Here is a 13,195-nt window from a genome sequence, read left to right on the forward strand (position 1 = left end):
CAAAACAATTTTGTAAAGCATGCATGATATGTGCAAAACACAACGTGCAAGGGAATTTGAGACCTCTACGAGGAAAGTTCCCTGAACATACACATGGATTATATTCAATTGAACAAAAGTGAAGGGAAAGAATTTTGTTTGGTCATTATTGATGCATTTTCAAAATGGGTCGAGATCTTCCCCACAAAACATGCAGATGCATTAACAGTGGCAAAAGCACTGTGCAAAGACATAGTACCTAGGTATGGTATACCAGAAAAAATATATAGTGACAATGGACCGCATTTTGTAAACCAAGTTGTGAGAAACATTGGACAACTGTTTTGCATAAACCTAAAAAACCACTGTGCATATCACCCGCAAAGCGCAGGACTAGTGGAAAGAATGAATGGGACAATTAAAAATAGGTTAAAGAAGGCGATGGAAGAAACAAACAGACCATGGACACAGTGCGTGGACTTAGTAAAAATGTATATAAACATCACAAGTACAGCAGGATTAACACCATATGAGACCCTTTTTGGCCGACCGTACAGATTACCTCAGTTCAGAAATCCATGGGAAATACCAAAAGAAGCAAACCTAGCTGATTATATGAGAAAGATGCTGGAAAAGCAAAAGGACAGGACCTCAAACATTGATGATCCCATCTCTCCACAGGACAACCCTAAAGTGGTACCTGGAGACTGGGTACTGATAAGAAGCATCAAGAGGAAACACTGGCACTCACCTAAGTGGGAAGGTCCATTCCAAGTACTGCTCACTACACCCACAGCCTTAAAAATAGGAGAAAGACAAACGTGGATACATTTAACACATTGTAAGAAAGTGATCTCTGTAAACCCAGTGTAAGTACGGAAAGTGAGCAAGTCTGATAATAGTGTGTGGCTCTGGTGTTAAGATCCAGGGCAGACATGAAAATCAGCAGAAGAAATTACAAGCCACTGACCAGAAACTTAGGACACTGACTTTAGGGAGATCCTGACTATGTCGCGCCATACACCATTATGGATGAAAACAGCATTGTGCTGCTGGGCATTAGTGTTAGGAGCCATAACAGTCACTATATGGGGAATGCACGTGTGGACACCATTAATGAAAAAGGGAATTGACTTTGGGGAAGTAGAGAACATCACAACCAGAACAGACGAAACTACAAGTGGAAATTCAATCCGCCACGTTAAACGATATGTGGTTACCTCAAAGGGAGTAACCTGCTACAATCATGGGAGGCAGATACTATGCGGACTAAATCCTTGTGAAGACCAGGAAACATCCTACCAATGGTTTTATGCCTGTTACACCACGCCCAGGATCTATTATGTTGTACAGATACCCTTTTTGACCCTCAGACAAGATAGCTGGATTGGTGATCCTGGACAATGACTGGCTTATGATTTCTACATGACTACGGGTTTTCCCCCTGCCAGTCATTGGTGGGGAAATACCTTTCTGACGAATGGCTACCCGTCCGCCTGGCCACAAAATTCCTATGGGTGGACAGACGAAGCGTATAGTTGGAAAAATATCATATCAAACCTAACAGTCAGCGGCCGAACCAAAACAGTGACATTCACAATAAACTCGTTAAAATTCCTGATAAGCAGACCAATCGAACGGATATGTCACACGTTTGCACTGTGTGCATACAAAGCGGGGTATGATCCTTGCTGGAAGATTGTGCTATGCCCAAAGACACCAAATACAAATGCCTCAAGAGACACCACGAATCAAACAATACTGGGTGACCTTCTCCCCGGACCGGGGTCTGTAAGAGCCAAGCAGGCCCGCTTGCATAAAGGGCCTCTGTCAGCAGATGATTGGTTTTTGGTAACTACGGGAATTAGCGGACAAAATAACAATTGGCTCCTGATGGCGGAGCAAGCAGTAAAATCCACAAAACAGGATTGCGTAGTATGTATGGGGCCCCGACCAATTTTACAGGTGATTCCAGCAGCGATATTGGACGACTGCCTATTGGTGGTAATGAAAAATACAACAATACACCGAAACCACAATTGTTCAGTATGGGACCACATTTACCCCGTTGCGGCTGCGGTAAAAAACAAACCAATATTCTCAGAAAAGGTAGCTTTGGGAAATTTCTCCTGTATCAAACTGCCCGGAACAGGGAAACCACTGGGAAATCTGAACGAGACTAAGTGGTGTAGTCGAATAATACAGATAAACGGTTCATTTGTACCAGTCAGCCAAAGTGACGTGTGGTGGTGGTGTGGAGATAATAGAATTTTTGATAGATTGCCTAGGAATGTGTCAGGCTACTGTGCTTTAGTGTCCCTACTCCTCCCAGTAAAAGCCATTCCCATTTTAGCCAAGGACTTGCTGACGCACCTAAAGTCTGTGGTGCCTGAAAATTGGCATAGAGTAAAAAGAGATTGGAAAGGAGTGGGAGATCCAACATATATTGACGCAATAGGAGTCCCCAGAGGAGTGCCTGATGAGTACAAACTGGCTGATCAGATAGCAGCTGGATTTGAATCCTCCATCTGTTGGTAGTGCTCAATTAATAAGAACGTAGACAGAATAAACTACATCCACTACAACGTGCAGAAATTGGGAAATTGGACAGAGGAAGGTTTTAAAGCGGTACATTCCCAACTGGCAGCCACCTCACTGATGGCCTTCCAGAACCGCATAGCCCTGGACATGCTACTCACTGAGAAAGGAAGAGTCTGTGCAATGTTTGGAGAACAGTGTTGCACATTCATACCGAACAACACAGCAGCCGATGGAAGCCTGACCCAGGCCATTGAGGGCCTGCGGACACTGAACAAGAAGATGAAGGATCACAGCGGCGTTAATGCCGAATTCTGGGATTCGTGGCTGGACGTGTTTGGGAAGTATCGCACTTTGGTCTCCTCTGCGCTTATATCTATAGCAGTTTTTGCTGCAATTCTGACCTTGTGTGGATGCTGTTGTATTCCTTGTCTACATGGTCTAGTCAATAGAATGATAACCACTGCTATCTCACCAGCCAGACAGGATTCAGCTCAGGCATACCCCCTTCTGGGTAACCATCCAGGCGATGACGATGATGAAACTGATGAAGAAGACGACTACGACCACTATCTTCCAGATCTGTTCCCTGATCCAGGTGATTATGGTGAACCTGACGATGACCTCAACACCAACGATAAGACCTCCCGAGTGTAAATGTATTCTTACCATTGTTTAATGACCCTGCAGCTGAAAATCTGAATAAGAAGTGGTTGCTTAGTAACAATTGTTTACTTTTAGGTGAAGATGTAATACCGTTGGAATGCATGATAAACAGGGGGGAAATGTTGGAGTTATTCTGTAGATACACTTTTATTTTATCATGCATGTTTTGTGTTCTCTGCTCTGGTAGAATGTAGTTCTCTCTGCTCTGATAAAGTGTATTGTACTGATGTGATGGGTGAAGGTTACTTGAGATATGTGACATGACGTGTTTCTGCAAGTTGTGGTATCTCTGTGTGCACGCTAAGCTCTTTTTAGGACATGTGAAGATGACTCATGCAGGACGCAGCCGAAGCTGAGCAGTAAGATAAAGAATAGAGAATTGAATGTTCCAACCACAGTGTGATTGTGATACATCAGTCCTTTTGTCAGAAGAAGTGTGATTAATCGTTAGATGTCTTAAACACATCTTAACCGAGCCCAAGATTAAAAAGGTTCTGAACATCCTGAATGTATTGTGCAATCAGCAGTTCTGCGGCAACAGCTCACGCACTATCACTCTTCCCCTCAGGAGCTGTACCGCCCATGTATGTAGGGAAGTCCTAAATAAAAAGAGCGGGAGCGCAGGCCAGACTTTAGTGTAGCTTTGGTGTACAGCCTGACTGCACTCCTCGCGAGCTTAAATTGAATTCTATCTCTCACTTGTTTTATTGCCTGGTTGTCTCTTCCTCTTATCAAAGGTACAGTATTCTAAACCCGACAAGGGGCATATATATTTGCTAGCACCACAGGTGTGTTATTTAGTCTACCCACTACTATATAATGTCCAGCTGGATCGGCTTCAACTTTAGATGCATTAAACGAGACATTCTTTTTCATTAAAATGGCTGCACCTCTAGATCTGGAGTGAAAGTTTGAGTGAAAAAATTGTCCCACCCACCCCCTTCGAAATCTTGAATGATCAAAAGTATTCAGATGTGTCTCTTGGAGAAATGCAATGTCGGTATTCATCTGGTTTAAATGGGCAAGAACTTTCCTACGTTTTACTGGATGATTGAGAGATTTCACATTCCAGCAAACAAAATTTACCTGGCAAATATTTTTTGGAGTGTTCAACAATGGGCTAGCCACAAGTTACTGTTTTTATGTTGGTAAAATTTGCAAAATCAGAACATACAGGAGATGAACCACACTCTGACATAGAAAAAACAGGTAGTTGACATGACAGGTGACATATGTTTAGGTGCAACAGGTTCCCCACCCCAAAAGTCATCAACAAGAACATGGTAATAAAGAAACCCCTTACAACAAAATCCACACTTTGTGTGTTTATCAGAACTCTAGCTTCATAGGAGACTCTGCACAAAGATTGAGTATAGCTAAAAATGTTAAGTCCTCTTGTCAATATGAAAATGATAATATTAAAAAAGAAGAAAAAAATACTTAAAATAATAATAAAATAAATAAAAAGGCTTTGATAATTGAATGATATTATAGTGACTGTGCCACGGATCAGACAAGAAAATGTCTTTTAAGGCTTAAACAGTAGAGACAGATATTATGAATGTGCTACGTGGTCCGAAATGGATTATGCTACTTGATCATATAATTCTGCAATAATACTGTAATTATACACTAAACAAAATAAAGGTATAAGACGGAACAGTTTTACCAGCATTCATTTTATCTGTCCTTAACAATGTTCTCCTGAATATACCTCATAGCCTCTGCTGGGTTGTCGAAAATTACTTCTGTACCGTTGTTGTGGGTGATCCGCAACCGTGCAGGATAGAGAAGCCCGTAGCGCACTCCCTGCCATCCACGAACAAGTTTCTTAGCGTCGTTAAACACCAACCTGGTGTGGGCAACGCTGGGTGGGTAGTCGGGAAAGATAAGGATGGGCGAGCCGTTGTAGCGGAGTGGACCAGCTTCTTGTACTCGCCAGAGGATGTCTGCACAATCTTGAAAATAGTGCAGCTTAGCGATGATCACTCTGGGTTTGCCGTCTGCTCTTTTGCCTTGTAAAGTGCGACGTGATCTGTCAATCAGCACGTCCTTATCCATCTTCAGCACGTCTTTGAGTAACCTGGACACAGATATTGGTGCGCACGAGAATTCTTCAGCCACATTCAATATGCGGATATATGACCTCCGCATACACCCCTCCATGTCCACACGTTTCTCCTGCAAAGTCACCAGTTTTCTCCAGAGAGCTCGCGTTCCATATCTGCCACCGTAGTTTTGACTGTGTCCAATTCCAATCGAAGGGCTCCAGTATTGTTAGTTATTTCCAACTTTACTGATTGCAGTTCAGATTTAACGCCTTCGATCTCGTTTGTAATCACCTTTGTCACTTCTCTTTGAAAAAGTTCAGTCATTTCGGTTTTGATGGATGCCAGCAGTTCCATTTTTAAATCTGCCAGGTTAGATTGTTTGTGGTGTTCAGATAACATAGCAGAGTCGGGGGTCTCATGCTCGGTTAGCACACTAATGCTAGAGCTAGCTGCACTGCTAGCTGTGTCAGAGCTGGTCTTGTTGGAAGATCCCTTGTACTTGTACTTTCGCAGGCTGCTGGCCATTTTATAGAGCAAACGCTGTCTCATATAATCCAGCCGCGTTGACGATGATTCTGCAGTGGCACACCTTCGGTCAGAATGCTAAATAAGACTTAAAACGTAACTTTGTGCGGAGCTCACTGTACACGGATCCTACTCCATTGCCTGCTCGCTAGCGCCCCCACCAAGGGCGCCTTTAACTAAAGTATTTTTATAGGCCTTCAGAAAAATTATCGGTATTGGGTCATTAATATCAGTTTGGTGATATTAATTAAACACTGTCTCTTAGTGTTTCTTTTTATTCACCTCTTTTTGCTCTGTATGCACCACTCTGCTTTTAATCATTGGTGATTGATCTCTGCTCTCTTCCACAGCATGTCTTTTTCCTGATTCTCTCCTCTCAGCCCCAACCAGTCCCAGCAGAAGACTGCCCCTCCCTGAGCCTGGTTCTGCTGGAGGTTTCTTCCTGTTAAAATGGAGTTTTTCCTTCCCACTGTCGCCAAGTGCTTGCTCACAGGGGGTTGTTTTGACTGTTGGGGTTTTTCTGTAATTATTGTATGGCTTTTGCCTTACAATATAAAGCACCTTGGGGCAACTGTTTGTTGTGATTTGGCGCTATATAAATAAAAGTGATGTGATTTGATAATGTTTTGTTGAAAGTAGTTCAGCAATTGGAGATATCTAAAAAAAACAAAAAAAAAAACAACAACAATTCTTTAGATGATAATCTGTCTTCAAACTGTCAATGAGTGAATAAAAAGTTGTTATGCCCTTTGAGATCCAATGTTTAAATGTACTGTCTGTGAGATTAGGGCAAAATCCAGGGTCAAATGCATACCATTGAATTATCTGGATTTCATCTTCTAATTTACATTCTCTTTTTACTTTCCCACATATTTTTACCAGAGTTTTAAACCAGGGATTTGAATTGTCTTGCTATCTTTATCTAAATTTTATGAGCTAAAACTGAGTTAATTGGAGGATCCTTCATTATTGAGGATTCAACTGTTGTGTGGGCCGCCTGAAGAGGAGGTACTGCTGGCCCACCACCAGAGGGCGCCCTACCTGAAGTGCGGGCTTCAGGCACGAGAGGGCGCTGCCGCCACGGACACAGCCGGGGGTGACAGCTGTCACTCATCTACTCTACATCATCTCACTCCATAAAGACCGGACATCATCTCCACCTCGTTGCCGAGATATCATCTACCTGTGAAGGTAATATCCTCAGCCAGAAACTAACTGTGTCCTAGTCTGAATTCATTTTGCAGCTGCTTTCCTGTGGAGTGCCTTATCAGTGAGGTTGGCGTAATCCGCGACGGCTTCGCTTCACACCCCAACCAGATAAGTGTTTGACAGGAGCTGCACGAGTGTGTATTAGAGGTGGAGGTGACTTTCCACCTCCTGACTGTTTTTGTTGCTGGGTGTGCACACACCCACGTCTCACTGTTTGTGCTCCTCGCCAGCAGTACCAGATCCTACAGTCGGGGACGGTGATCACCTGGGAATTCGGGACTTGGCGGCTCCAGTATTCACCGGGTTCTGTGGCGGTGGAAATCGTGTGGTTCCGGCTCTTCTCAGGACAGACGTCTTCTATCCTCGAGCCTGCCCACACGTCACTTTTGTGGATTGACTGCTATCAGATTCTGAGATTGTCTGTATATTCGTTGTGCACATTCACAACATTAAATTGTTACCTTTTGTCTCATCTATTGACCGTTCATTTGCGCCCCCTGTTGTGCGTCCGTGTCACTACACTTTCCCCAACATCAACATCTTTCCATCTAGCATGAAATTTTGGAGAGCACATATTTATTAGTGGTTTGACCTGAGCTGCGCAAAAATATCCTTTAAAGTATGATAACTCCATGCCTCCCTCTTCTTTTGAAAGCTGTAGTGTTTTATATTTGGGCCCCGTGTCTTCTACCCTGCCAAATAAATCTAGAAACAATTTTATCAATTTCTGAAAAATCTTTCTTGGAGATTTCCACTGGAAGTGCCTGAAATAAAAACAGATACCTTGGAAGCACATTCATTTTTACACTATCAATTTTGTGGCTCAGAGTAATGAAAAAAACTGAATTCCAACTTCTATTATTCTCTTTAATTTTTGTTAATAAGGGGATATAGTTCATTTCAGCCAGTAAAGAGATGTCCTTTGGCAAATGAATGCCCAAGTACTTCAGCGATTGCTGATCCCAATTAAGAAGCAACTTGTCGCAAGCTTGTTTTGGAGGCAAGTAATTAAAGTTAAATATTGGGTATTTTGTATGTTTAATTCACAATTAGCATATCTACCAAATTTCTGCAAGATGTTCATCAACTCAAGAAATGTAGCAGTAGGCTCATATATATATATATATATATATATATATATATATATATATATATATATATATATATATATATATATATATATATATATATATATATATATATATATCAAAACATCATCCGCATATAGAGCAACTTTATGATCATCTCCATTAAATAGAAATGCCTTTAATACTGTCTGTCTGTCTCAACCATTGTGCAAGTGGTTATGTAAAGAAAAAAGGAGCAGTGAGAAAGGACAGCCCTGCCTCAACTCATGCTGAAATGTAGTGGTATTGTTGTTTGGCTGGGGGGCCTGGCTGCCTTTTTGTTTCTGTCTTTTGTTTTTTCTTCCAGGTGGCTTGCATTTGGGACTGAGTGGCTGTGTTGCTGAGGTTATCAGGACCTCACCCTGATCACCTGCGGCTCGTCAGGACTCACAGCTGAGGTGCATCTATATGGATTGGAACATGGTGGCATTTAAGACTGGAGTATACAGTGTGTATTTGCCAGAGACCCGACCTTGTGACCAGACGGGTGAGATCGTCGTCTCGGGAGCCATCTCATCATCAGTGGATGCAGAGAACGTCCAGGGTTTGATGCACGGTCTGTGAAAGAGGAGGGGGTGAGGTCTCACGCTCGTCAGCACACTTCCTGAGGTACGTTAGATTTTGTGACTAACATTTATACAGTCAGTAAATGTGGTGTCCCTCACACCTTTATTATATTGAGCTGTATGTTAGTCATGTATCGGCTTCTACTGCAGTGGAGTTTTGTGAACTGGATGTTCCATGCCTGCAGGTTGGGAAGCTGATTGGTAATCAAGCCAGGAAGTGTTTGCTGTTTGTACACCTTTAAGTGTTCTCTCTGTGTGTAGAGTGTGGACTCACATAATGGTTCCTTCTTTCACAGACTCGGTTTGTTGCGGCCACCTGGGGGGTGTCGGCGGGGTCCTTGGGTCCGAACAGCTTCTGGCTCCGGACCGTTAGCGCTGCTGGGAGCGCACCACGCCAGGCCGCACTTTCTTTTGTTATTTTTTGTATCACTGTTATGTATTAAATTCAGTTAGCCTTTGTACCGTGCTCTGCTTATTTCATACTGGGTCCTTCAAACGCTGGTCGGTTCTCCGAGCTGCGTCCGACACATAACAGGTATCTGACAGACAATCTGTTAATATTAATTCTAGCAGATGGTTTATTATATAGTGTACGAATAACATGAACAAAATCACAATGTACCCACAATGTACAGTTTATCTGTGTGTATGAGGTATGGAAGCATCTTCTCCTGTCTCTTAGTAAGAATAGCTGTGAACAATTTATAATCAACATTCAACACGGAAATCGGCCCGTATGACCCACATTCCAACTTTTCTTTTCCTTCTTTAGGGATGATTGAGATAACTGCTTCACTCCATGAAGGTGACATTTTTGATTGTTTTAAAAACTGTATTAAAGCCCTTAAATGGCTTGGCAAGAGTTCATTCTGAAATACTTCGTACCAGTCTGGAGAAAAGTCGTCTGGGTCTGGAGTCTTGTTAGCCTTTAGCCTAGAGATGGTGCCACTTAGCTTCGCTCTCTGAAATTTTAGTGGTCAATATGTTATTGTGTCCTTCAGATAAACTAGGTAAGTTGAGTGACTTTAGAAAAACCTCCATATGCAATTCACTCTCCCAAAGGGGTTGTGTGTACAGATTTTTATAATACTTCTCAAAAGCTTTTTGTAATTCTTCTTGTTTATAGAATACAATGCCAGAGTTGGGATCTTTAATTTTGTATATTGTACTGTCTGCTCTTTCTTTTTGCAGTCTTCTAGCGAGATTTTTGATGCTTTAGGACCAGCTTCATAATATTTTTGTTTTACAAAGACAAACTTCTTTTCAATTTCCTGCGTGTACAACAAATTTATTTCAATTAGTATTTTCTCATTAAAACGATTAGGGCATTGTTTGTTTTATGTTTGATTTCTAAGTTTTTCAATTTTTTGTTAAGGTCTGTCCGTCTTAATTGTTTTCCTTGTTTATTATAGGCACACCAAGAAAAAACTTTTCCCCGGATTACAGCTTTTAAAGTGTCCCATACTATGGACGAATCAACCTCTCCCGTGTCATTAATCTCCAAAAATTGTTTTATTTCCCTTCTCATCTGAGCCACAAACTGGGGGTTGTTTAAAGCACCTGTATTAAGTCTCCAAAGTGTGTTTCGTGGAGTATCACCAATCTCTATTGTGCAAAAACAGCAGCAACATTTAGTCACTTCTAACAGGACTTTGACCTTGAAATTTTTTTTCCAAGGTAAAATTTTGTGAAATTGGAAACTAGTGTTGGTGAAGGTTTGCGCTCGATGAGTGTGGTGCTCTAGTTAAACGGTCAGTCTGTATGGATTAGAATGAGGCAGTTCTTAAAAACAGTGAATGAGCAAGGAAGGAGACTCGTGAGGGAAGCCACCAAGAAAACCTAGACAAGTGAAGGAGTTTGAAGCTTGTGGCTGTGATTGAAGAAACTGCATAATGCAGCTTTTGTCTGATTCATCACCAGTTTTACAGCTTTATAGTGCAGTGAAACAGGATTTTCTTAAAAAGAGGACTCAAGCCTGGGTTTTTACATTTTTTTTTATGTTCTGTTTTCTTGAATTAAAATTTTGGGGCTTGTCAGAGTTGCGTGTGTGTGTGTGTATGTGTGTGTAATAACCTTTTTCCTCCTGTGTGATTTTGTGTTCCAGGGTGACCGGATGTAATTATCCTGTTACAGATCAGAACTTGCCCGCCTCCGTCTGCAGCAGGTTCGCCGGCCTCTTTATTTGTTGACATTTTTCTTAACTTTTGGATCAGTTTGACATGGCTTTTTGAGAAAATGAGAATTTGAAAGTACGTTTTTCCTGTTTGTTTCGTGTTTCCACTGGAGATGATGTCTGACTTTTTTTTTGCACACTCGCTCCCTTATTTTCACTCCATCCCTCCTTTCTCTGTCCTTCTCATTGCTTCACTCTGGGATGGAGATCTGTTTTGTGTTCTTGCTGTGAGTTTGTTCCCGGTGTTTGGACCGGGAATAAATGACCTGTGGTCAGTCACGTTGGTTTGCTCCGTTTGCAGCAGTTTGCTTTGAAGAATGAGGACATAAACAGTCCAACCTCAGGACTCTGTTTGAGTCACTGTTTGAGTCATTTATTACCTGCCGACTTGTTCACTTTACGCACTCCGTAAACGAACGAATCCTTCAACAGGAAATCACAGATTTACTCAAAATCTGCAGCTTTACAAGAGAACAACTGTTCAACATCCATCAACAGCTTTCTGTGCTGCTGAAGGCAGACTCTATTTGGGCATAAGTTCTGCTGGCTAAAAATGAGCCGCAGCAGCTTTGGACTGGGGTCAGTCCATCTCAAATCACCCGCCAAAATGGCATTTTTAAACCACACCTCCCTCCAATTTTTATGATTTTTATTAATTTTCATAATGGGGCCGAAGAGGTCGGGTGTGTCCATCAGTGTCAATTTCAGGATCAAAATATAGGTCAAAAAGGTCATCCAACTCAAAAGTACCCAAATGCAGTTTTAGATTCCTTATAGTTCTCCCCATTACAGAAATGTCTTGTTTTTTAAAATTGGCTCAGTGGTTGCTGAGTTACAGCAATTTGAAATTTGGCAGCTGCACCCTTTTCGCGAAAATGTTAAAAAATGAAATTGCGATATCTCGAAAACTACTGTTCTGATCAAGTTAAAATTTGAAATTCTGGCTTTTCTGGCTATGAGTTACCTATATACCAAATTTCATAAAAATTGGAGGAGGTGTTTAATTCACTGGTTGATCTGAGATGGACTGACCCATTACAACTTCAGCCACACCTGCTTAGTAGAGCAGGTGTGGCTGCTCTACTAAGCAGCCACACCTGTTTAAATTAGTAGAGCAGATAGTAAGTCCCTTTGGCTGCTCCCTTGTTTTGCACTCTGGATCGCCACAGCAGCTCCAAGGTGAATTGGAACAAGTTTTACGCTGGATGCCCTTCCTGACGCAACTCCATATTACATGGAGAAATATGTGGCAGGGGCGGGATTCGAACCGGGAACCAAGCGCACTAACCACTTGGCCACCACCCCTAATTTGTGGAGCAGGTGAAGATGTCTAATGGATCTAAACAAATTCTGATGTAATGCCAAGCCAAAAGTGCCCCTTGAAGGTTCCAATCAAAGATGGCCGACAGCCACCAAATCTGACACTTTTGTAGAAACTAAAGTTCTTTTATGAATTATTGGCACAGGACACCTATGTAATTATTTATTTTTTTGTACCTATATAAGAGTTAAGGAACACAGAAATATCATGACCGAAGCACTCCTGTCAAATTCAATATGGCTGAAAAAGTCAGGCTCCAGGAACCAAGTGTTTTATCTATTCATGTAATATGTCTTATTATAACTATTTTGAGGTCCCTAAGTCAGATTCCTTTGATATTTTTTCTTTTGGGGATCATTCAAGGTGGTTTTCAAGATGGCCACCAGGTCTAAATCACGAAATTGTGTTGTAGTTAATGAATTGCAGTGTTTGTCTTATATGCCTTTATAAGATGTCCATAAAATGTAATTTGCCTTTCATATTCATCTTTATTCCTTCAGAGAGATGAGGTAATTAATCCAAGATAGCTTCTGGCAGCCATGCTGAAATGGTAAAATATCATATTCTAGAAACTAAATGTTGGATCTGTTCATGCAGAATATCTTTATTACTGTTTTATTGTGGAGAAAATTGTATTGTTCTTGAGGTTCAGGTAAAATAAGTACTGAACACGTCACAATTTTTCTCAGTATGTGTTTTTCTAAAGGTGCTACTGACATGAAATTTTCACCAAATGTTGATAAGAACCCAAGTAATCCACACATGCAAAGAAATCAAACCATAGTTGTCCATAAATTCAGTTATGTGTAATAATGTGAAATGATATGGAAAAAGTACTGTACACCTGAAGGGGGGGGGGGGGGGGGGGGGGCTACAAAAAGGCATGGAAAGCCAAGACATCAGCTGAAATCTATCAGTAATTAGAAAACACTCCTGCCCCTTGTCAGTGCAATTTAATATCAGCTGATTCAGCCTCAACTGATGGCCCATAAAAAGGTGTCTCATTAGGTGTCGCTGATGGCACTGGTTACAAAGCTTGG

Source organism: Thalassophryne amazonica, chromosome 20, assembly GCF_902500255.1.
Source record: "Thalassophryne amazonica chromosome 20, fThaAma1.1, whole genome shotgun sequence".
Taxonomy (NCBI): Eukaryota; Metazoa; Chordata; class Actinopteri; order Batrachoidiformes; family Batrachoididae; genus Thalassophryne; species Thalassophryne amazonica.